This window comes from Choloepus didactylus, chromosome 10 (genome assembly GCF_015220235.1).
Source record: "Choloepus didactylus isolate mChoDid1 chromosome 10, mChoDid1.pri, whole genome shotgun sequence".
Taxonomy (NCBI): Eukaryota; Metazoa; Chordata; class Mammalia; order Pilosa; family Megalonychidae; genus Choloepus; species Choloepus didactylus.
The window spans coordinates 40,605,847-40,628,275 of NC_051316.1; positions in this window are offsets into that span (position 1 = coordinate 40,605,847).

The window sequence follows — 22,429 nt, forward strand, 5'->3', positions numbered from 1 at the left end:
TGGATTTAAATAAGAGTGGATTGCAATGCAGAAGCAGGAGCAGGTCTGAGGGTGGGGAACATGGTGACAGGTAGTTAATTAATGTCTAATTAAATATCCACAGCCTTTGTCAGGGATCTGCTTTGTCATCATATAGCACTATATAGGTAATATGGTCATAAACAACCTATCAGGCTATGTTATAGAGTTAGTATATATTGTTGGTTGACTGCAGAATTTGTATGGTGACAAAAGTTTATTAGACACTTCAAAAGATACTTTAAAAAAATTTTTTTATTATGAACTTTAACATATATACATAACAGTGATAACTTTCAAAATACGATTCAACAAGTAGTTAGCAAATTTCAAAGAATGCCATGGGTCACTTTTCCCCTTCATCTATTTCCATTATTGTAAAATATATCATACATATAAAAAGGTGTTAACTTTCAATGTATAACTCAACAAGCAGTTATACAGGTAATTTCAAAAATTGTTATGGGTTACAGTTCTGCAGTCTGAGTTCTTTTCTTATTATGCAATATAAGGTATATACAGAAAGGTGAAGATTTTCAAAGCACAATTCAACAAGTAGCTATAGAGCAAATTTCTAAGGATGTTATAGGTTATAGTTCCACCGTGTCATTTACCTCCTTCCAGCTATTCCAACACCCCAGCATACATACATATACACATACACATATACATATATGTATATATAAAACATTTCACTATTCATAGACCTTTGTTCAATCTTGTCTTGTTTGTTGCTACCCCTTCCTGTCACTTAATCTCTTTCTCCATCTTCAGGGGTGTCTAGGCAGTGAGAACCCTGACTTGTTCATATTGCAAGGGGGTGTTGACAGTATGGGGCAGGGGGCTGCATCTGATTGTTGAACAACAGATACTTTTTATATTGATGATGAAAGTAACAGGGTTGACAGCATTGGAAAAATACAATGTTAAGACCACTGATTTAGAAGACAAGGGGAAATATCTGGTTACAGAGTCAATCAAACACAGAAAGTAAAAGCCCACGTTTCCAAAAATTATCTATATAGCCAATAGAATGAAAACATTTCTAAAGCAAAAGTTCTAAAATACCACAGTGAAAAATTATTTGGGGAATGGGATGTCCTTGTTCACAGGGTAAAATTTCCTAACTTTAAATAGAATATCCTATCTTTCCAAGAAAACATTTCACTGAGAGTCCCTAACGCTGCAGTAGAAATTCAAAGGGACAAGGTAATCGATAGCTCTCTCAATTCAGGGTGTCATGAGTTATTACAATAAATACACTCACTGTCCTCATATTCCTTGCCTTTCACCTTCCTCCAACATCAGAATTCAGGTTTGTTTATCAAAATGATTTCTTATATGAACTACCATAGGAATCAGCTCATTTCAATGCCCTAGATATAGCACCCACTAGACCACTCGTCTTCCTTCATTTTTCTTTGATTTAATCATCATTTTAGGATTTGATATTATTGTTCTATCTGTCACCACTTTTTTGTAATTTATCATGATATTCCTTTATGATTTGCTTTCATAAACTGAGAGATATGCAATGAATCAAAACCAATAATAGAAAATGATAAAGCAACTCCAAAATAGATAAGCAACAACAACAACAACCAAAAACACAAAGAATAATATGTAAGGCAGAAAAATCTGTAAGGCAGAAAAATAAATATGTGATTAGAGACTGTATAGTAATATAGTTTGATGACTCAGATTTTTTCTCAAGTGACTATGACCCTGAAATTAAGAAATAGCAAGAAAAATCCAAAGAATAAATGGGCCGTGAAATTTTCTCTCTTATGAAAAGAAAGATTTCTCACATGAGTGTCCTCCCAATATATTATTTTTATCCTTCAGCTTATATGAGAATTATAGAGGCTAACAAGTGAATTGCTTTTGCTATGATAAAAATAGAGAGGGAGCTGTGTGACAGGAATGTGTCTTAGCCTGTTACTTTGATGAAATGGCCCAAACCCAGAGATATAACTGAACATGGAACACGATGAAAGTCATTTATATTCTAGCCCCGAAACAAAGGCTAAGCAACAAAAGGAAAGTCTTCAAATGGGATGTACTGTAAGCATCAATTTTTTCATTTCTGAGTTACACCATGTGGAGGGACATGCCTCAGTATAGCGTTTCTCCTAAATGACTGTCATAGTTAAATGTTATTTTCAAGAGTCTGTGCCTTATCTATTTAAGTATATGATTCACTATATGGCAACTAATAACCTGAGTGCTAATAATCCGCATTTCTGTCACTGGTATGTTTTATTGGTCATGTATCCAACACACTCACTTCCATATGACTCTAGGGCAGGACAATGACAGTTATTCCAGGAAGATTAAAGCACAGGTAAAAATATATATATTTATTTAGAAATATTGAAGACAATTTGGGGTATCCAGAATAAAGCTCCCCAAATGAGTATTCATTTTAAAGTAGTTTCTTTTACTTTCTGCCTTCTAGAATAGCTTTTGAGTATTAATAAACTTTTAGGGAGAGTCTATGACACATAGCAAAGGAAAGGACTTTCAAAGGAATCCACACATTTAAATTAACATTGGCCTTCTAACACCACAAGAAGCCATAGAATTTTAAGTGCGAATTCATTGGCTTGTTCTGTGCCCTGTACAATTCCTCTGGATTTTAATGAACTATTAGAGTTGATCAAATAGTGAAATGCATTTGATGTAGGAAGAAAATTGAAAATTCCATTTCCATATCTCTTATTAGTAATACACCTATGTCACCTATGTTTTTCATTAATATTTTAGTGGTGCCCCCAGGGACATATTGCAAAGATGATAGATAACACTTCCACACGCACCCGTGACACCATGACAGTAGTAAGATCCCACCCTTCATCAAAGATGCCACTTCTAGGCAGATGGGGGAGTGAGGAAAATTCCTGAATTAACAAAGTTAAAGTTTGAAGTTACCGAATTATCCCAGAATAGAATAACATTAGTTCCCCCCATATTTGGACAAAACATTATTAAAATAGAGATTAAGTTGTGTTATAAAAACTAAAGAACTTTACCTGCCTTCCCCTCTTCACCCCCACACCATAAACACACACACACGCACACAAGTTACTGGCCAAAAACTTTGAAATAATTACATTTCCTTTTGATTTATGTATTAGTTGTCTATCGCTGCATAACAAATTGCCCTCAAAATGTGGCAACATTTTATTTCATGCAGTGCCTGTGGCTCAGAGATTCCACAGTGGCTTCCCTGGGTGGTTTTAGATCAGGGTGTCTCACATTGTTGCAGTAAATATGACTGCTGTGACAGTAGTTGTTCCGGTTTGCTAATGCTGCTGGAATGCAAAATACCAGAAATGGATTGGCTTTTACAAAGGCGGTTTATTTGCTTACACAGTTACAGTCTTAAGGCCATAAAGTGTCCAAGGTAACACATCAACAATTGGGTACCTTCACTGGAGAATGGCCAATGGCATCTGGAAAACCTCTGTTAGCTGGGAAGGCACGTGGCTGGCGTCTGCTCCGGAGTTCTGGTTTCAAAATGGCTTTCTCCCAGGACGTTCCTCTCTAGGCTGCAGTTCCTCAAAAATGTCACTCTCAGTTTATCCTCTCTTCGCTTCTCAGAAGCAAAAGACTGCTTTCAAAGGCCATCTTCAAAATGTCTCTGTAAACTGAAACTCCTCTCTCAGCTCCTGTGTGTTCTTCAAGTGTCCCTCTTGGCTGTAGCAAGCTCACTCCTTCTGTCTGAGCTTATGTAGTGCTCTAGTAAACTAATCAAGGTGCTGAATGGGCAGGGCCATGCCTCCATGGAAATTATCTAATCAGAGTTATCACCTACAGTTGAGTAGGTCACATCTCCATAGAAACACTCAATCAAAGAATTACAATCTAATCAACACTAATACCTCTGCCCACAGAAGACTGCATCAAAGATAATGGCATTTTGGGGGACATAATACATTCAAACTGGCACAGTAGTTATCTGAAGGACTGATCGGGATTGGGGGATCTGATTCTAAGATGACCCATTCAATCACTGGCCTCAGTAACTCGCTCTATGTACCTTTGCATAAAGCTGCTGCAGTGTCCTCGTGACATGGTGGTTGATATCCCCTCAGGTGAGTGATCTAAGACAGCACAAGTTGGAAGCTGCCTGTCTTTTATTATCTAGTTTTGGAAGTCACACATTGTTATCTCCACAATATCCTGTTGACTACAACAGGTCAAACACTGTACAATGGAGGAAGTGAGGTTCATTGGAGAACATCTTGGAGACTGGCCACCCCAATTTTCATATCTAGGACTGTATGTTGTTTAGCAGGCACTTCAGAAGTAACTACAAACATGCAAATGGTATTTCAAAAGAATATTTGTTCACATCTGCATACCAAGCCAAACAGTTGGAGAACTCAGTGTTACATTGTTTCCTTGTTGGCACAACATTGTCGGATAAAAATAACAGCATTTTCAGTGGGTACATAGCTCCTTTATTCTACTTTAAAGTGTAGATCAAATGTCATTTTTACTAACCCTCACATAACGCTGAAGCATAGATTCCATGTCAAGAGTCACTCAGTATGTTAGAGAGGAATGGGGCTTCAACTGAAGTTATTTCGTGTATGAAGCATTTCATCTACATTTCATTGTTACCACAAATAAGAGCCAGTAAAACAAGAGGGATAGAAATAAATGTCTGAGTAAAATGGAGAAATGCAGCAGTTGCAACCAATTGGCAGTGTTATAAAATACAGAAATCTTTTCCCAAGTAAAATAAATGGTGAAAGGAATGCAAAGAAAAAGGAATAAAACCAAGATGAACTTCTAGCTCAATCCCTTAATTTTACAAATGGGGAAACTATGTCCTAGCAAATTTAATTTGACTTATTCAAAGGCATACAGTGGGATTAGCCAGTTATACATTCAGAGGAGATATCACAGGCCTGGACTCTTTCCCCTTAATAAATTTTGTATCTATATAGCATCAAGAAACAGGCCAAAAGTACAAAATTGAGTCAAAGATCAGTTATTTATTATCACCTAGATAAATTTTTCAAAGTTGTTGCTTTGTAGCCTTCAACTGCTCTCAATTTCTCAAAAATATACTCAGTCAAACAACTTTGCATTGTCAAGGCACCTCAGATCACTAGAGAAAAGCTTAATTTCTTTTGAACTCAAAAATTTCATGACAAGACTTTTTTAAATTAAAGAAATATTCTGGCACTCTTAAGAAAACATTGCTATGGAGCAAAATACTTCTATTCCTTTTTCCTTTTGAAAAATGCTCTCATGAATATAAAAGAAGCTTTTTTAATGTAGGGAGCACTAATCATAGAAAATAATTTTACATCATACCAAAAATTCTGTTCAAATGAAACTGTTATCCTTTAGCTGAATGTCTCTTTAGTTGGCATTTTACAAGTGTGTTTTAGGAAGTGTTTTCCAAACTACAGCGTGACTCATTGCCTCCTTTCAACTCTGCATTGCCTGTTTCTCTCCAGTGTGCAAAACTTTCTGATTATTGTAATTTTATTTTCATGACACATTACCCTAGAAAACATTCTTCCAAACAAACAATTGCTGTCAAAAGGCAGAAGATGCACTGTCTTTCTTGCAGCCTAGTAAATGAAAATAGCTCATAATAGTCTATAACTTGGTTTAGAAGTATAGCCTAATGGCAGCTCTTAGTTTCTAGGACAAAGTGGAAGAGGTCCTTGGACCAATTGATTAGACAATATGAAAATGAATGTGCTCTGTAGAGAAAGAAACACAGTAACAATAAACAGGCACCTGAGTTTCTTTATACAGTTAAACATTTTGATTACCTACCATTGATTCCCTTCCATTAATTCTGGATGGTGTTGTGGTTAAGGGCTCAAGACAGAGTTTTGGTTTTAGGACCCAAATACTATTACTCACCCCTTCCATCCTCTGAGTGTTCTGCTGAATGTATTAAAAATAGAAGAAACAATGCCCAAGTATATTAGAAAATACCAGCTGATGAGAACCCCTCTAGCAAAGGTTTTGTAGCATGACTAAGACCAAGAGGCTTAAATAAGGTCTTGGCCCATACCAGTGCCAACACCATGCCCTTTCACATTGGAAAGTCCATTCAAAACATACTCAGCAGTGACAGCCACAAAGAAACAAGAAAGGCATAAAAATCATGTAGTTATTGCCAATGGCTGCTGCTTAGCTTCCTAGGCTACCCAGCCTCCGCTGGCCTGGGCCATTGAGCTGATGTGAAGCTGTCACATGAGAAAGAAGAAAATAAAGAAGAGATGGCTTGACTTTCTTTTTGTAAGGTGGGTCAAGAACCCTACCCAGGGGGCCTTATTATTTGAGAACAGAAAGCACCAGAGAAGATTGAAGGCAGAGGGGGCCAGCCTCGGGCCTGCTTCAAAAAAACTACCATCACAAGCAGAAGAACATACGGTCGGTGATGCTCATCTGCTCTCATTGCAGTGACCCCACCCATTAGTGAACTCTGACCCAAAGAATGTCAGGCCCAGACCAAAAAGCAATTCTTTGTCTCATGGGACAAAGCTGGGAAGGAAATTGATATTGGGGCCAGTGATACATATTTTCATATGCCTCTGACTGGGGAAAATAAATTTCCCTTCCTAATAGGTATCAAGGTCCCTCTTAGGGAATTAGGGATCAGAAAACCTGGATTCAAGACAAAGAATCTCTTCTACCCTACACTAACTAGCTGAGTAAACTTATGCAGTTATTTATCATCGAGGAATCTCAGCTCCCTCTGAAAAATGTGAACATCATCCCCCACTAACTGCAAACACTAAAGGCAATCTACCTGCAGGCTTAGTTTAAGAAATTCTCTGGGTCAAACTGAGCAGGACTGAAGTCTCTTAGAGGTCTTCTTTCCCCTCTAAGGTCCTTCTAAGGAGAAGGAGGTGGACTTCAGAGAAAAGGGTGTATAATTAGTATTGTAGTACAAAGCCTGTGTGCCTGGGATGAGCGATTGACTTCAGAGGCCCCGCTGAGCAAGAACAGCATTTACCCTGTGTTTGCCCAGGACTTGCATCCACCCTGATCCCTTACATTCTGGTTCTCCCAGGTTGGAACCCATATGGAACCATTAAGCCTGAGGTGTGACTCCTCTCTTGGCTCAAAGAAAGGACTTGTTTTTCCCAGTAGTTGATGACTGGATCTCATTGCAAAGACAATGCTAATCATAATGCAGTCTTTGCCAGGCAAGGTTAGGATCATTCCTCAGTGTCAGACCCCAATTCATCACATGCTGGTTTATTGTCATATGCACCACAAGTTAGCTTCTTTGGAGACCAGCTGCACACCTGGCTTAGCCCTGCTGGCTCTTTCCAGCTTTTCTCTGATTACTCCTTCTCTGCTGTTAGTGCTACAGCATGCCTCATGTTTTAAGCCTGAAGTTATCCAGTTCTCAGAGGTACCCAAAGATGATGGGCATGAGTGTACTCTGTAAACAACCAAACAGCACCAGTAAGAAGTGGACAGCGGTGGTTCCAATTAGGCAACGGACCCTACTTGAGTGAAATAAGGCTAAGAGGTGTGTAACCACAGCATGCTTGCAGAGTTGTAGATATTAATACTGATTTTCCAGCAGGAATTCCTACTTTGTCATGGTGCTTCACAACACTCCTTAGTCTGCTTCATCTGTGACTGCTCTCACAAGTAAGTTTGGGAGAACTAAGCCTCTTCTTTCTACCATGTCAGGTGTAAACCTTCCAGTATATGCATTTTTGAAGCAATGAAACATTTTTTGGATGAGATTTGTTAAAAAAAGAAATATGTAAGACTTGTTTTAAAAAAGGCAGGCTGTTTCCTCCACCCAGAATGTCCTTGCATGCTCTCAACAGCAGGTCTAATTCTCCTCTCTATTAAACTCACAGGAGCAAAGGTGTCTGTTCCTTTATAACGTATCTTGGTTGTTTTCTGGATTACACTATATTTGGAACTGTTGGGTTTGTCTATTTCACAATTTTGTTGTAAGTTTCATAAAGGAAAGGAGCTTGTCTAAACTAACTTTGTACTGTCAGTACTGACCATTGTGCCTGGGACATAGTGGGCCTTCAGTGAATGTTTTGTATAACTGGATGCATAGACAGATGAATGAATGAATGAATGAATGAATGAATGAATCTTACAGTTGGATTGGGCTTTCTTGGTATATAAATGTAAAAGATCAATATATGTCCTTCCCAACATTTCATGGTAATTTGAGACACCTTGGTCAAATCCTACTAAAACTTCTAAATGTGTGTCAATTATAAGACAGATTATTTTTCCACATCTTACATTTCTGAAATGAAGAGGCATCTCTCAATCCCTGTCAGCCAGGCAGCAGTTGGGATATGTAGTTCACATGTGCATCAAAAGAAGAATGGGCACCAGTAGTTTGGAAGGAATTCCGAGAGACGATGGTTGGAGCACTTTTTAAAGAAATGCAGTACACCCACATTAGTGATGCTGCAGAGGACAACAGTATGTGGAAAAATCACAATATCTACTGCATTGAGCTGCAAAGTTTTCAGAAGAGTCAGCATCTGAATGTAAAGAAGTTTTAGGAATACCATAGACAATTTAATTTGCTTATACTTTCCTTCTTTAAGAATGCTCAAGAGTGCTATATCATAAAAATCTATGCCTAAATAAGTCTAAAATAGCTCTTTAAATAAGTAGAATAAAAACTCTAAGTTGGAGGAGAATGTTATGTAAATTTAATTGATGGCTTTTTTTTCTTTCTTAGCAATCCATAAAATGATCATGCTCCTTATGATCAATGACATTGTATTCTATGAAATATGGGGTACTTTCTATAAAATTAGTGACATTTTTCCTGTCTGAGGAAACAAATAGGATTAGTAAATTGTAGCTGTCATCTCTTTTACTGAAGTAAAGGGACAAAAGATCTGCATATTCCTTTCTCAGAAAGATAAATTTCACACATTGCAATGAGCAGAACACGTAATGCTTACAAATTCCCCAGGAGAAGCTTCTCTGTTCAAACTGAGAATTTGTTATTGTTTAATTTAGTACTGACAAAAAACGAGGGATCTGCTCTGAAAACTCTCATTAAAAACAGTTATTATGCTTTGACAACACTGCCAATCATTTCCATCCCTACACCTTTCTCCATTCCCAAAAGGGAAGAAACAAGAGGAAGGAGCAAAAGGCCCCTTTCCTCAGCCACCCCAACTTTGAGGCAAACATCATGAGGTTGTTGCCAAAACCCTCTGTTCCCTCAAAAACAGATGAGTTATTCCACATCGTCTCAGATAATCAACAGTAAAAGGAAACTAAGAGTAACAAAGGAAAGAATCTTGTGAGCGGAGAGTTAGGTTACAGAGAAGTAAGAAAGCCTTTGGAGGGTAGCTAAGCCTCTTGGTGTCCTGAATTTTCCATTTGTTGCTTATTTTAAAGGACTAGAAATAAGCCTCTCCTAAGTAGAAGTCAGCCTTGATATTTTGGCAAGGGCCAAAAACACCCACAGAGCTGCCAATCCAAGATCTGCCATCCTTATTCTTTCTTCCCTCCTTCCCATCTATCCATGGCTTTCAAATTTTTCTCTCCATCCTCACTTTGCCTCCAAACCAAATAGTAGGAAGCAGTAGCTTTAAGGGTGTAAACTATGTCTTTTACCCACATTAGCTTGATAGTGCTCTTGATGTCATCCTGTCCTGTATATTGTAGGCAGCACACAGCCCAGTTCTGGCTGACCCAAGCAGAGGAAAGATAGGACTACAGCAATAAAAAACAGTCGCGGTTACTGCTTCTGGGGGGAGTGGCGGCCGGTAGCTGAGCCCTCAGCTCTCGGGGCTGCTTAAAGGGTACCGGCGGCGGGGGCTCTTTCCCGGAGGCGAGGGCGAGGCGGAGGACTTGGCCGGGTCCTCGGCGGGAGGCGTGCAAGGTGTGGAGGGCGGCGATAAGGACAAGACACTCTTCATCCAGTAGGAGCATGCGCCAAAGAGAGAGTTTATTTAGGGGTGATTACAGGTTATATAGGCTGGTAAGAAGGGCAGGGCTGGAAAGGAGGTGAAGTAGCCTTAAATGGCAATACTGAAGGGAGAGGGGCTAGGATTGGTTCTGAGAGGACGCAGGAGCCGTTGCAGCGGGCGGGAGTTGTTCTGGCCACGGTGCATGCGCGCTGGCGGTGGCAGGAGTTGCCTTGGCACAGGGGAGTGTGCGGGTAAGATAAGGAAGTGAGGAAAGGGCGGTTGGGAGAAAGGCGGTTTCCTCCGGCAAGCCTCCCCTGCCAGTGGCATTTTGGGTGAGGAAAAGGGAGCTGCCTTGACCTCGCTCCCCAGGCTCGGGGGGGCTGCAGAGGGCACTAACGCCCGTACCCACTACCCTCCCCAGGGGGTGATATCAGGTCCCCTGGCCCAGGCCTGGTAAGCCGAGGTACAAGCTCAGTCACCCGCAATTCCCCTTTCTTTTCTAATTAGAGGAAGAGGCTTTACCGGAGAGGCCCGCTAAGGGTGAGGGAAGGGGGAGGTCAGGGAAGGGAAAAAGGGGTTGACGGTGGCTCAGCGAGGCTGGAGCTCAGTGTTGGTGTGGTGTCCGGGCGCTTGACAATGGCTTCGCTGCAGCGGGCTGGGTGAAGGTGAGGGGTTTAAAGTTCAGGGGTTCAGAGAAGCTGGAACTCGAGGTGAGAGCGATGTTCAGGTGATTGAGAAGGGCCTCGTGGTTGGCGAGTTGACCGGTGGCGTTGAGGTCGCGGAGGGTTGGCTGTCATCTTGGAGTGGGGGGCATCAGAGGTGGCGAGTCGCTGATACTGGATTTGCACGAACGAGGAAAAAATGGCATCTGTTTGTTTCCTTACAAGCTGGACAATTTTGCGGATGAGGCAGGGTCCTAAGATGAGAGCTAGAATAATTATTAATAAGGGGCCAAGAAAAGGAAGGATGTATGGGAGAATGGGAGTGAAAAAACTGGACCAATAACTGGTGGCTTCACGATCTCTTTTACGCTTTTCCAGTCCCTCTTGGACCCTTTTCAGGCTGTCCTCGATGAGACCTGTGGAATTGGCATAAACACAGCACTCTTCTCCTAGGGCGGCGCAGAGGCCTCCTTCTTTGAGGAGGAGAAGGTCAAGACCTCGGCGGTTTTGGAGCACTACCTCAGAGAGGGAATTGACAGAATTTTTTAGATGGTAAATAGCGTTTTGTAAGTGATGAATGTCTTCGTCAACAGCCGCCCTGAGGTGAGTTAGGGCAGAGCCTTGACTGGCTAGTGCAGCGATTCCGGTGCCAGTGCCGGCAAGACCTAGGAGGGAGGCAATTGTGAGGGCGGTGATGGGCTCTCGCTTTTGCAGAAGGGCAGGAGCTGCAGTTCTTTCCAGACGGAGGAAGAAGTCTTCTTCGCTGTGGTATAAGACCCTAGGGATAAGGACAATTAGGAGGCAAGTTTCTTTATATTCACTGATGACATTCGTGCTGAGACAGGGGGTAAGTCCTGTAGAGGAGCAGAGCCATTGGGAGGAGTTATGAGGAATGAGAAATTTTGCCGAGCTGCTGGGAGATGAGTAGCTGGCACAGGCAGTGAGGTCGGGAGAGTTACTGGAGCGAGGGCGGACGCACTTTCCCGTATAGGAGACTGAATGAAAGGTTAGGGGGACGGCAGAGGTATTCCAAATGCATTCCAAGGGGTTGTTTTCTGTGCTTTCTGAAAAGGAGAGGTTGGAGGCAACGGGCTCGTATAGTGAGGAAGAGGTGGAGAGGCAGAGCCAGCAGGATGAGGTAAAATTGGGGTTGGAGGAGTTTACTGAGGTAAAGGCGGCTTGGATGAGGCTGAGGAGGGGAGAGGAATAACGAGAAGGGGGTAGAGGAAACTGGGGTGGTGGGGTTGGCGATGCGTTGTTTGCAGCTGAGGTGCGGCTGGTTGGAGTTGAGGTGAGGCTGGAGAGCTGTGGAAAAAGGGGGTTAATGACTTTATTGGGACCTATGCCAGAGGGTGTTTTTAAAGCAGTATTTTGGCATGGTTGGCTTACAGCTTCCTTTTTTATTAGAATAAGTGATCCTCGGTCGGTTCCTTTCTCATAGATTCTGAAGCCCCAAGTTTGACCGAGTAACCAGGAGGAATTAGTGGGGAGCTGCACTGTAAGATTAAGATGTGTGCAGGATCCCTTACTTTCTTGGCCGAGCCAGTTAACTGTAGGGAGTTCGCACCCTGTAGGGGCCCACTTTAGGGTAAGGTAATGATCAGGAACAGGAGGCTTCCAATTAGTGGCTAATGTTTCACACCCCCAGTATGCACAGTAGTACTCGTTGGGGGAATTACAGTACGATTTTCCAGGATTTAAGGATGGGCACATGTAATATTGGGCCTGGGGATCACTTACCTTCCTGGCGCAGGTTTCTTCGACTCTGGAGACAAAGGTGGCGAAAGGCTTACTCGGCTCCTGGAAGAGCTTGGTGAATTTATTAGGCCGACAGGCAGAGCAGTTGGCAAACGCGCGTAAGGCGATTCCCCAAAGGATAGGCCAAAAGGTGGCAGGTGCATTAATATAAGCAGACGCATTTAGAAATGCTCCAGTGCCCAAATAGGCTTCGGGGGGATGATAGACTCCAATGGCTGCGTCTTGCTCACTTTGCTGAGCTGCTTCTGCCTGGAAGTGAGCACGCCAGTCAACAAACTGACCGGGGTTAAGAATGGAACGGGCAAGCAAGGCCCAGTCTTGGGGGATGCAATAGTCCATGCCGAGATCCTGCAGTATTTGGGAAGCGTATGGGCTACCTAACCCGTCCTCCTTGACGGCCCTGCGAAGCTGCTTGATAGTATCTGAGTCAATGGGATTCTGTGGGGTGGGGGCAAGGTTAAGAGGAAAGCAGCGAAAAGCACGAGAGAAAGGAGGACGCGCTTGAAGAGGGCTTGGCGCGGGAGTGGGGGTAGGGGGAGCGTTGCCCCAAGGGTTGCCTTGAGGTGTAGAAGGCAGCCAGGGGTTGTTAGTCGGCGGGGTGGAAGGAGCGGCGGCAGCTGCCGGTAGCGGCTCCGAGGGGGAGCTTGCTGAAGGGGGAGGTGGGAGTGGGAGGCCCCAAGCGTCGCAAGATGGCGGCGCGGTGGGCGTGGCTAAGACACAAGATGGTGGATCAGCCCCGCCCTGTGAAAGGGCGGGGTGTCCCAATGCCCAATTACAGCAAGGCCTGTAATGCTCAACAGTATCATTTAAGTTCTTGCCTTTACAAATTATTTGAAAATTATTTGGTTAATCATGAAAATGCTGATTTACCACCTTTCTTGCTGAGTTATCTCTAGAAATGCTCACCCTACTCTACCCAACACTTAATAAAAAACCGGTGTCCAAAAGGGTTATAGGTTCAGCTCTAAAGTCCATGTTTGTTCCAAGAAAAAATAGTATTTGTTGTTTGGAAGCTCCCCTCACCCCCCCCTCCCCACCCCAAAAAAAGAAAGTACGAAAGAAAAAGGAAAGTATTTCACATTTCAGGAATGCCAAACTCCAAAGCTTCAAAATCCTCCCCTGCAGCATTCTTCAATATCTGTAATCCCTGTATCTTTGGTGGGTTTTGCTCAGGTATCCAGCTAATCTCTATAATTGCATAAACATGCAGTTTTGTTGTTTTAAAGAGAAGCGGGTCTACACGTCATTTAAAGATATTTTAGTTACTATATTTCTTCTCTTAAAATATGGCAGGTTCCATGTGGGGAGGTTGGACATGATTCTGGGAAGGTTAGACCACAGCATGGCAGCTGCAGAGAGCTAAGGGGAGGGGTGTGTAGGCCATGAAGTAGCATCTTGTGTGAACTACTGTGTGTGGAGGCCTTATAAAAAGCTTATTAAAATCCATGGATCCGAAGTAAATGCAAGTCTTGGGAAGCAGACAGTATCCCCGTTTGCTGGTCATGTTAACTTTACAGTTGGAAATGTGTATGCAATTTGTATGAACATAAAAATAAATAAAGACAGTGATGCATGAAGCCAGTTTTCATTGAAAAAAAACATGGCTGAGAACAAAGCTTCTCAAGTCAGCACCTTGCCAGTGACTAAGGTACAGTCTTCTCCTGTGGAGGCTTGCACAGCCTATAGTCACAGCTAAAGTAAATGGAAAAGCAAAGCAGCTCAATGCTGGCAGAGGCCATGGCTCTCTTTCTAAAGTAAGCTGACAAATTACTAGAAACTTTGCTATAATATTTCAAGATATCCTATCTCCAGGAGCAACTAGACAGTTGATTGTATTCTTCAAAGTTAACTTAAAAACTCAATGAAGTTTTATTTTTTAATTAAAAAAATAAATTGTACTGCTAGTCAGCCAAGATAGTGGCATAAAATATTCCATGATGCCATTCCCACACAGAATCTTTGAACAACTAGCAAAAACCGGCACAGTCATCTTCCTCAGAACTCCAGAAAACAGCCAAAGGGTTGCAGCAACTGGATAAGTGCTGCACCAAGAACATATAGCTTCAAAAAGAGGTAGGAGAAGCTCCTGGAGCCCTTGCTGACCCCTCCCCATCCTCCCCAGTACAAAGCAGAGCCAGCCTGCCCTCCCATTGTGGGTCTCTAGCCCTGTTCCAGAGGGAGCAGAGTAACCCCTATGCACACACTGTGGTATATCCAAGTTAGTGCCAGTTTTTTTGGTGGCAGTCTGAAAGACTGAACCAGGAAACTCATCTGAGACTTGCCCTCCCAGAACTTGCCCTGCAGGCAGAAGCAACTTGCTGACAGCTAAAGCAGTGTATTAAATAAATAAGTCATAGTGGCCTGGGGCAAAGGATTACCTACCTTAAGTCATACAATACGGCACCCAAGAGTGGGAGAAAGTCCACTTCATAGGGAGTAGAAGGAACATTCAAATTCCTGTAAACAGAGGAATTCCTAAGGCAACAAGTAAGAACAAGCCCAGGAGAAGAGGAAGTCTCAGAAAAGATGGAGAGGACCCTTACTTCACTTTTGCCTTGGCCTTCTTCATAACAGAGCTACTCTGAAGGAAAATAACAGTCAACAGAGCCAGTTTGAAAAGACTGTTAAAGGGTTTTTGTTAGCACCTGGCACTCAAGTAAATCTCTGTCGTATCACATATCACTAGTTGGAAGCAAACTTAAGGAACAGATAGCTCAGGGACTAAATCCCAGAGTAAACACTTTAAAATATTAACATTTACAGTGTGCAACAAAAGATTGCAAGACAAACAAACAGGAAATGATGGCCCATTGAAAGGAACAAGAAAAAAATCCAAAACCATCAATAAACAAGACCAGACTCTGGACATTCCTGACAAAAGCTTAAAAAAAAAATGATTCTCAATATGCTCAAGGAGATAAAGGAAAACACACAGAGAAAGAACAAAAGGATATCAGGAAAACAATGAATGAACAATATGATGACCTCAATAATGAGACAGAAAAATTTAAATGGAACCAAACAGAAAAACTGGAGTTGAAGACCAGAGTAACTGAAATGAAAAATTCCCTAGGAGGTTTCAATAGTAGATTGGAACTGGTAGAAGAAAGAAACAGTGAACTTGAAGACAAGATAATTGAAATGATTCAGGCTGAGGAGCAGAAAGAAAAAACATTTTTTAAAAAAAGTGAACAGAGCCTGAGAGATTTGTGGGATACCATGAAGCATACTAATATACATATTATGGGAATCCTAGAAGGAGAAGAAAGAAAAAGAGAGACAAAAGGCTATTCAAAGCAATAATGGCAGAAATTTCCCCAAATTTACAGACATGAAATTGCATATTTAAGAATCCCAAGGAGCCCCAAACAGGATAAACATAAATAAAACCATACCCAGGCACACAGTAATCAAACTGCTGAATGCTAAGGCCAAGGAGAGAATTACAAAACCTGCAAGAAAAAGCAGTGTGTTATGTACAAGGGAATCCCAATAATAGTAAATGCTGATTTCTCATCAGAAGCCATGGAGTCAAGAAGGCAGTAGGATAAAATATTTTAAATGCTGGAAAAAAAAATAATTTCCAGACAAGAATTTTATATTTAGCAAGACTGTCTTTCAAAAATGAGAGCAAGATTAAGACATTCTCAAATAAACAAAAGCTCAGGGAATTTTTCACCTCTAGACCTGCCCTACAAACAATGCTAAAGGGAGTTCTCCAGACTGGAAAGAAAAGACACTAGACAATGGATTGAAGTGCATAAAGAATAAAGACCCATAGTAAAGGTAGTCACAAGGGTAATTATAAATGCCAGTGTGGTTGCCTTTTTATTTGTAGGTCTGTAATTCCACTTTTTTTTTTTTTAACTTTAGAGGCTCTAAAATGCAAATGCCTAAAAGTAATGATAAATATACGGTTTTCAACATATGAAGTATAAATATAATTTGTAACAAATACAACAAAAAGGTTGAGGGGTATAAGAACAGTGTATGTATATACTACTGAAATTAAGCTGGTATCAAATCAAACATGATTGTTATAGATTTAGGATATTAAATTTAAGACCCATTACAACCATAAAGAAAATATATGTAAAATATATACAGAAAGAAATGAGAAGGGAAGCAAAATGGTATATTGCAAGAAATCAAATAAAAGGGACAAAAAAGGTATAAGACTTGCTAAGACCAAATAGAAAAATACCAGAAGAAAGTCCTGCATTATCAGTATTTACTTAAAAGTAAATGGGTTAAACTCTAAGTCAAAAGGCAGAGTTTGGCAGAATGGATATAAAAGCCCAACCCAACTATATGCTGTTTACAAGAAACTCAACTTCAATTCAAAGACACAAGTAGGTTGGAAGTGAAAGAATGGGGAAAAATACACTATGCAAGTATCACCAAAAGAGAGTTGGGGTAGCTATACTAATATCAGATGTAATAGACTTTAAGTCTAAAACTGCTATGAGGTACAGAGAAGGTCACTATATACTGATAAAATGTTCAATTCAATAAAAAGACATAACAACTATAAATATATATGCACATAATGGCAGAGCCTCAAAATATATGCAGCAAGTATTGATAGATTTGAAAGGAGAAATACATAGGTCTACATTAATAGTAGACTTCAATATACCACTTTAAATAATGGATAAAACATACAGACAGGAGATTAATAAGGAAGTAGAAATACTTGAATGATACTATAAACCAACTAGACCTAGAAAAAATATATAAAACACTTCATCCAACAGCAACAGAATACAAATTCTTCTCTAGTGCACATAGATCATTCTCCAGGACAGACTATATTTTAGATCACAAAACAATAAATTAACAAATATTGAAATCATACAATGTATCTTCTCCAACCACAATGGAATGAAGCTAGAAATCAATAACATAGGGAGAACTGGGAAATTCACATACATGTGGGAATTAAACAAAGTACTCTTAAAGAACCAATAAGTCAAAGAAAAAATCAGAAGGGAAATTAGGAAATATCTTGAGGCAAATGAAAAATGAAAACACAACATAACAAAACTAATGGGATGCCGCAACAGTAGTGTTGAGAGGGAAATTTATAGCTCTAAATACTTCAGTAAAAAAGATCTCAAATCAGAGACCTAACCTTACAACAGGAAGATCTAGCAAAATAATAGCAAACCAAACCCAAAGTGAAGGAAGGGAATATCAAAGATTAGAGTAGAGATGAACAAAATAGAGAACAAAAATCAGTACAGAGAATCCACAAAACCAAAAGTTGTTTCTTTGAAAAGACCAATAAATTGACAAAACTTTAGCTAGACTGACAAAGAAAAAAGTAGAGAATAAAATAACTAAAATAAAAAATGAAAAGGGGACATTTACTGTTGACCTCACAGAAATAAAAAGGATTACAGGAGAAAACTATGAAAAACTGTATGCCAAAAAATTAGATGCCCTATTTGAACTGGACAAATTCCTAGAAACATAGAAATTACCTATATTGACTCAATAAATCAAAGATCTCAACAGACCAATAACAAGTAAAGAGATTGCATCAGTAAACAAAAACATCCCATAAAAAGCCCAGGACCAGATGGCTTCACTGGTGAATTCTACCAAACATTCCAAGAAGAATTAATACCAACCCTGCTCAAACTCTTCCAAAAAATTGAAGTGGAGGGAACACTTCCTAACTTACTCTATGAGGTCAACATTACCTTAATACTAAAGCCAGATAAAGATGCCAAAATAAAATAAAATTACACACCAGTATGTCTTGTGAATATAGATGCCAAAATTCTCAACAAAATACTATCAAAACAAATCCAACAAAACATTAAAAAAAATTATACACCATGATCAAGTGGGATTTTTCCCAGTCACACAAGGGTGTTTCAGCATAAGAAAATCAATTAATGTAATATACCACGTTAATAGAATGAAGGAAAAAAACTAACCCACACAAATCATCACAACTGAGGCAAAAACAGCATTTGACAATATCCAGCACCCCTTCTTGATAAAAATATTTAGACAACTGGGAATAAAAGGAAATTTCCTCAACATGATAAAGAACATATATGAAAAACCCATAGTTGGCATCATACTCAATGGTGAAAGGCTGAAAGCCTTCCCTCTAAGATCAAGAACAAGACAAGGATGCCCGCTGTCAACACTGTTACTCAACATTGTGCTGGAAGTTCTTGCCAGAGCAATTAGGCAAGATAAGAAATTAAAGGCATCCAATTTGGAAAGGAAAAAATAAAACTTATTTGTGGTTGACATGAGCCTATATACAAAAAACCCTGAAAAATCCACATCAAAGCTACTAGGTCACGAAGTGGTGGGGTACAAGATAAACATGCAGAAGTCAGTAGTGTTTCTATATGCTAGTAATGAGCAATCTGAGGAGGAAGAAAAAAATTCCATTTACAATAACCACTAAAAGAGCCAAATATCTAGGAATAAATCTAACCATGAATGCAAAGGACTTGTGCAAAGAAAACTATAAACATTGATGAAAGAATTCAAAGAAGACGTAAGTAGATGGATGGGCATTTCATGTTCACGGATTAGAAGACAAAATATTGTTAAGATGTCAATTCTCCATCTTTACAGTTTTACAGATTTAATGCAATCCCAATAAAATTTTCAGCAGCTTTCTTTGCAGATATGGAAAAACCGATCATTATATTTATATGAAAGGATAAAGGACCCCAAATAAGCAAAATCACCTTGAAAAGAATAAAGTTGGAGGACTTACACTTCCCAATTTTAAAACTTATTATGAAGCTACAGTACTCTAAGCAGCATGGTACCGGCACAAGGACAGACATCTTGGAATCTGATTGAGAGTTCAGAAATAAACTCTCACATTTATGACCAATTTATTCTGACAATTGTGCCAGGTCTACTCAATGGGGAAAGAATAGTATGTGCAACAAATGGTGCAGGAGAAATTGAATATCAACAGTCAAAGGAATGCAAGTGGATCACTGCCTCACACCACATACAATAATTAACTCAAAATGGATCAGAGACCTAAATATAATCACCAAAATTATAAAATTCCTGGAAAAAAATGGAGGGAAGCATCTTCAGGATCTTGTGTTAGGCAATGATTTCTTAGACTTTACAAGAAGCATAAGCAACAAAAGAGAAAAGTTGGACTTCATCAAAATTAAAAATTTCTATGCACCAAGCACTTCACTCTGAAAATAAAAAGACAGCCTACAAAATGGGAGAAAATATTTGGAAACTACATTTCCAATTAGGTTTTCATATCTAATAAGCCCTACAACTCAACAACAAAAAGACAAAAAAAAAAACCAGTTTTAAAATGGGCAAAATACTTGAACAGACATTTCTCCAAAGAAGATACACAGATAGCCAGTAAGCACATGAAATAATGCTCAACATCATTAAGCCATTAGGAAAATGCAAGTCCAAACCCCAATGAGATACCATTTCATACCCACTAGAATGGCTGCTATTAAAATAAATAAATAAATAAAAAGTTTTGGAGAGGATATGGAGAAACAGGAACACTTGTTCATTGTTGGTAGGAATGTAAAATGGTGCAATTGCTTGGGAAAACAGTTTAGTGGTTCCTCAGAAAATTAAGCATAGTATTACCATATGATTCACTTCCAGGTATATGCCCCAAACAGTTGAAAGCAGGAACTCAGATATTTGCACATCAGTTTTCGTAACAGCATTATTCACAGCTGCCAAAGATGGAAGCAACCCAAGTGTCCATCAACAGATAAATCGATAAGCAAAATACGGTATTTACAAACAATGGAATATTACTCAGTTATAAAAAGGAATGAAGTTGCTGATACATATGACAGCATAGATGAACCCTGAAGGTACCATGTTGAGTGAGATAAAACAGACAGAAAAGGACAAATATTGTATGATTTCACTGACATGAAGTAATCGGATTAAACAAATTAATACAGTCAGAAACTAGACTACAGGTTATCAGGTGCTGGGGTCAGTATAGAGAAGGGGCAGTTAATGCTTAATTTGTACTTTCTGTTTGGGTTGATGGAAAAATTTTGGTAATGGATGGTGGGGATGGTAGCACAACAATGCAAATGTAATGAACACCACTAAATTATATACTTGAATTTAAAAAGGGGAAATTTTAGGTAATATATATGTTACTAGAATAAAAACTTTTTGAAAAAACCATAGGAGTGCATAACATACACAGTGAACCTTAATGTAAACTACAGACTATAACTAATTATATAATCATAATAATATTGTTTCATCAATCGTAACAAGGTATCACACTAATACAGGTGTTAATAATAATGAAAACTGTGTGTGTGAGGGAGGGGGTATAGGGGAACTCCTTAGTTTCTGCATAATTTTTTTGTAAACTTACAACTTCTCCAATAAAAATAAAAAATAAGAATAAATTGTTCTTAAACACTTTTTTGAAAAAATAATTCATGCATATGGCACAAAATTCAAATGTGCCAGCAAGTATATGCTGAAATGAAGGTCCGCCACCCCCACTGCCCTAGGGCCCTTCTTCTCTCTCTGGAAACAACCCTTGTTGGCACTTCTTGTGGATCCTTCCAAGCTGTGCTATATTGCATATGTACAAGCAGGCCCTTACATATAACTTTTACTTTTATTTCTTATATGGGCATTTTTCACTCCAAGAGCCTTAATAAATATATAGTGAATTTGGCAAAATGGATAATCGTTAAGGGTATATTTTTTATTTTAACATCTTTATTGTGATATATTTCATATTACATAAAATTCTCCCTTTTTTCTAAACATGCTCCCTTCCCTCCTGTTCCCGTCCCCTGATAACCGCTAATCTATCGTCTATCTCTGCACATTTGCTATTTCAAGTCATATCTTATAAGTGATATAATGTTTGTCCATATGTGCCTTGCTTATTTCACCAGGCATAATATTTTTAAGGTTCTACCATGTTGCAGCATGTCTCAAAACTTTTTTCTTACAGTTGAATAATATTCCATTGTTTGTGTGTGTATATATATATATATATATATATATTTAATCCAGCCATTTGTTGATGGACATGGGTTGTTTCCAACTTTTGGCTACTGTGAATAATGCTATGGAGTGAATAATTTTTTAAACAAGCTGATAAAACGGATTATTTTACCAGACTCAGCTACATGTTTTTTAAAGTATTAGCATGTTAACCAGTAGCAACCTACTTTAAAAATGATTTTTTAATGCATCCAAGATATCCACGGCTATAAATCCCAGTGTGATATTTTTCTCACTTCTCTTATTCTTCATGGGATTATGCCTTCCATCAATGTAGATTTTTCTCTTACACCAACTTCAATATATTCATTATACAGTAGTCTCACTAATGCTCATCATTTCAGCTTTTCTGTAAAATTCTTAAAGTAACTTTTCAAGGTTTTCTAGTTATATATCACAAAAATCATTTTTTAAACTGGGCAATAGAAATCAAATCACTTTTGTCTGACCAACTGTGGCTGGTCATTGGCAATAGAAAGAGCACTTTGTTGGGATTTAAGTGGATGCTGATCTATTCCTATTAGGAAAAAAGAAAAAAAAAGTCTCCACTCTCATGCAACTTACTTTCTAACATTACGTTCTCCCAGCTCTGTTCCATCTACCTAACTCAGCAACTCAACTAACTTCTTCCATTTATGGTAAGAATATTAGTGCCCTACTCTTCTACCTTACAGCTGCACTTCTATTTTCGTACTTTATCAGGGTTTTTAATGTTTATATTTTGTTTTTTCAGATCAAAATAGATCTTCCCTGCTTTGCCTAGATAGGTTGATTCCGAAAGTCAAAAATCCACAAACAGATTTGCATTGTCTTAACTATGTAAATGTTGACTGCAGAACCAAGCAACATACTAGAATTATATTCTGTCTCTAAAAGATCTAATAGCGTGAAGACTGGGCCAATTAAAAGTGAATATTCTTTTTTCAACCACTGAGGTAAAATGAACTTTCTTTCCTTATACTCAATCTATTAAATGCTTAAAATTGTGACACATTTTACTTTATTTCATACCTGAACCATAATTTCTTTCATAACTTTTAT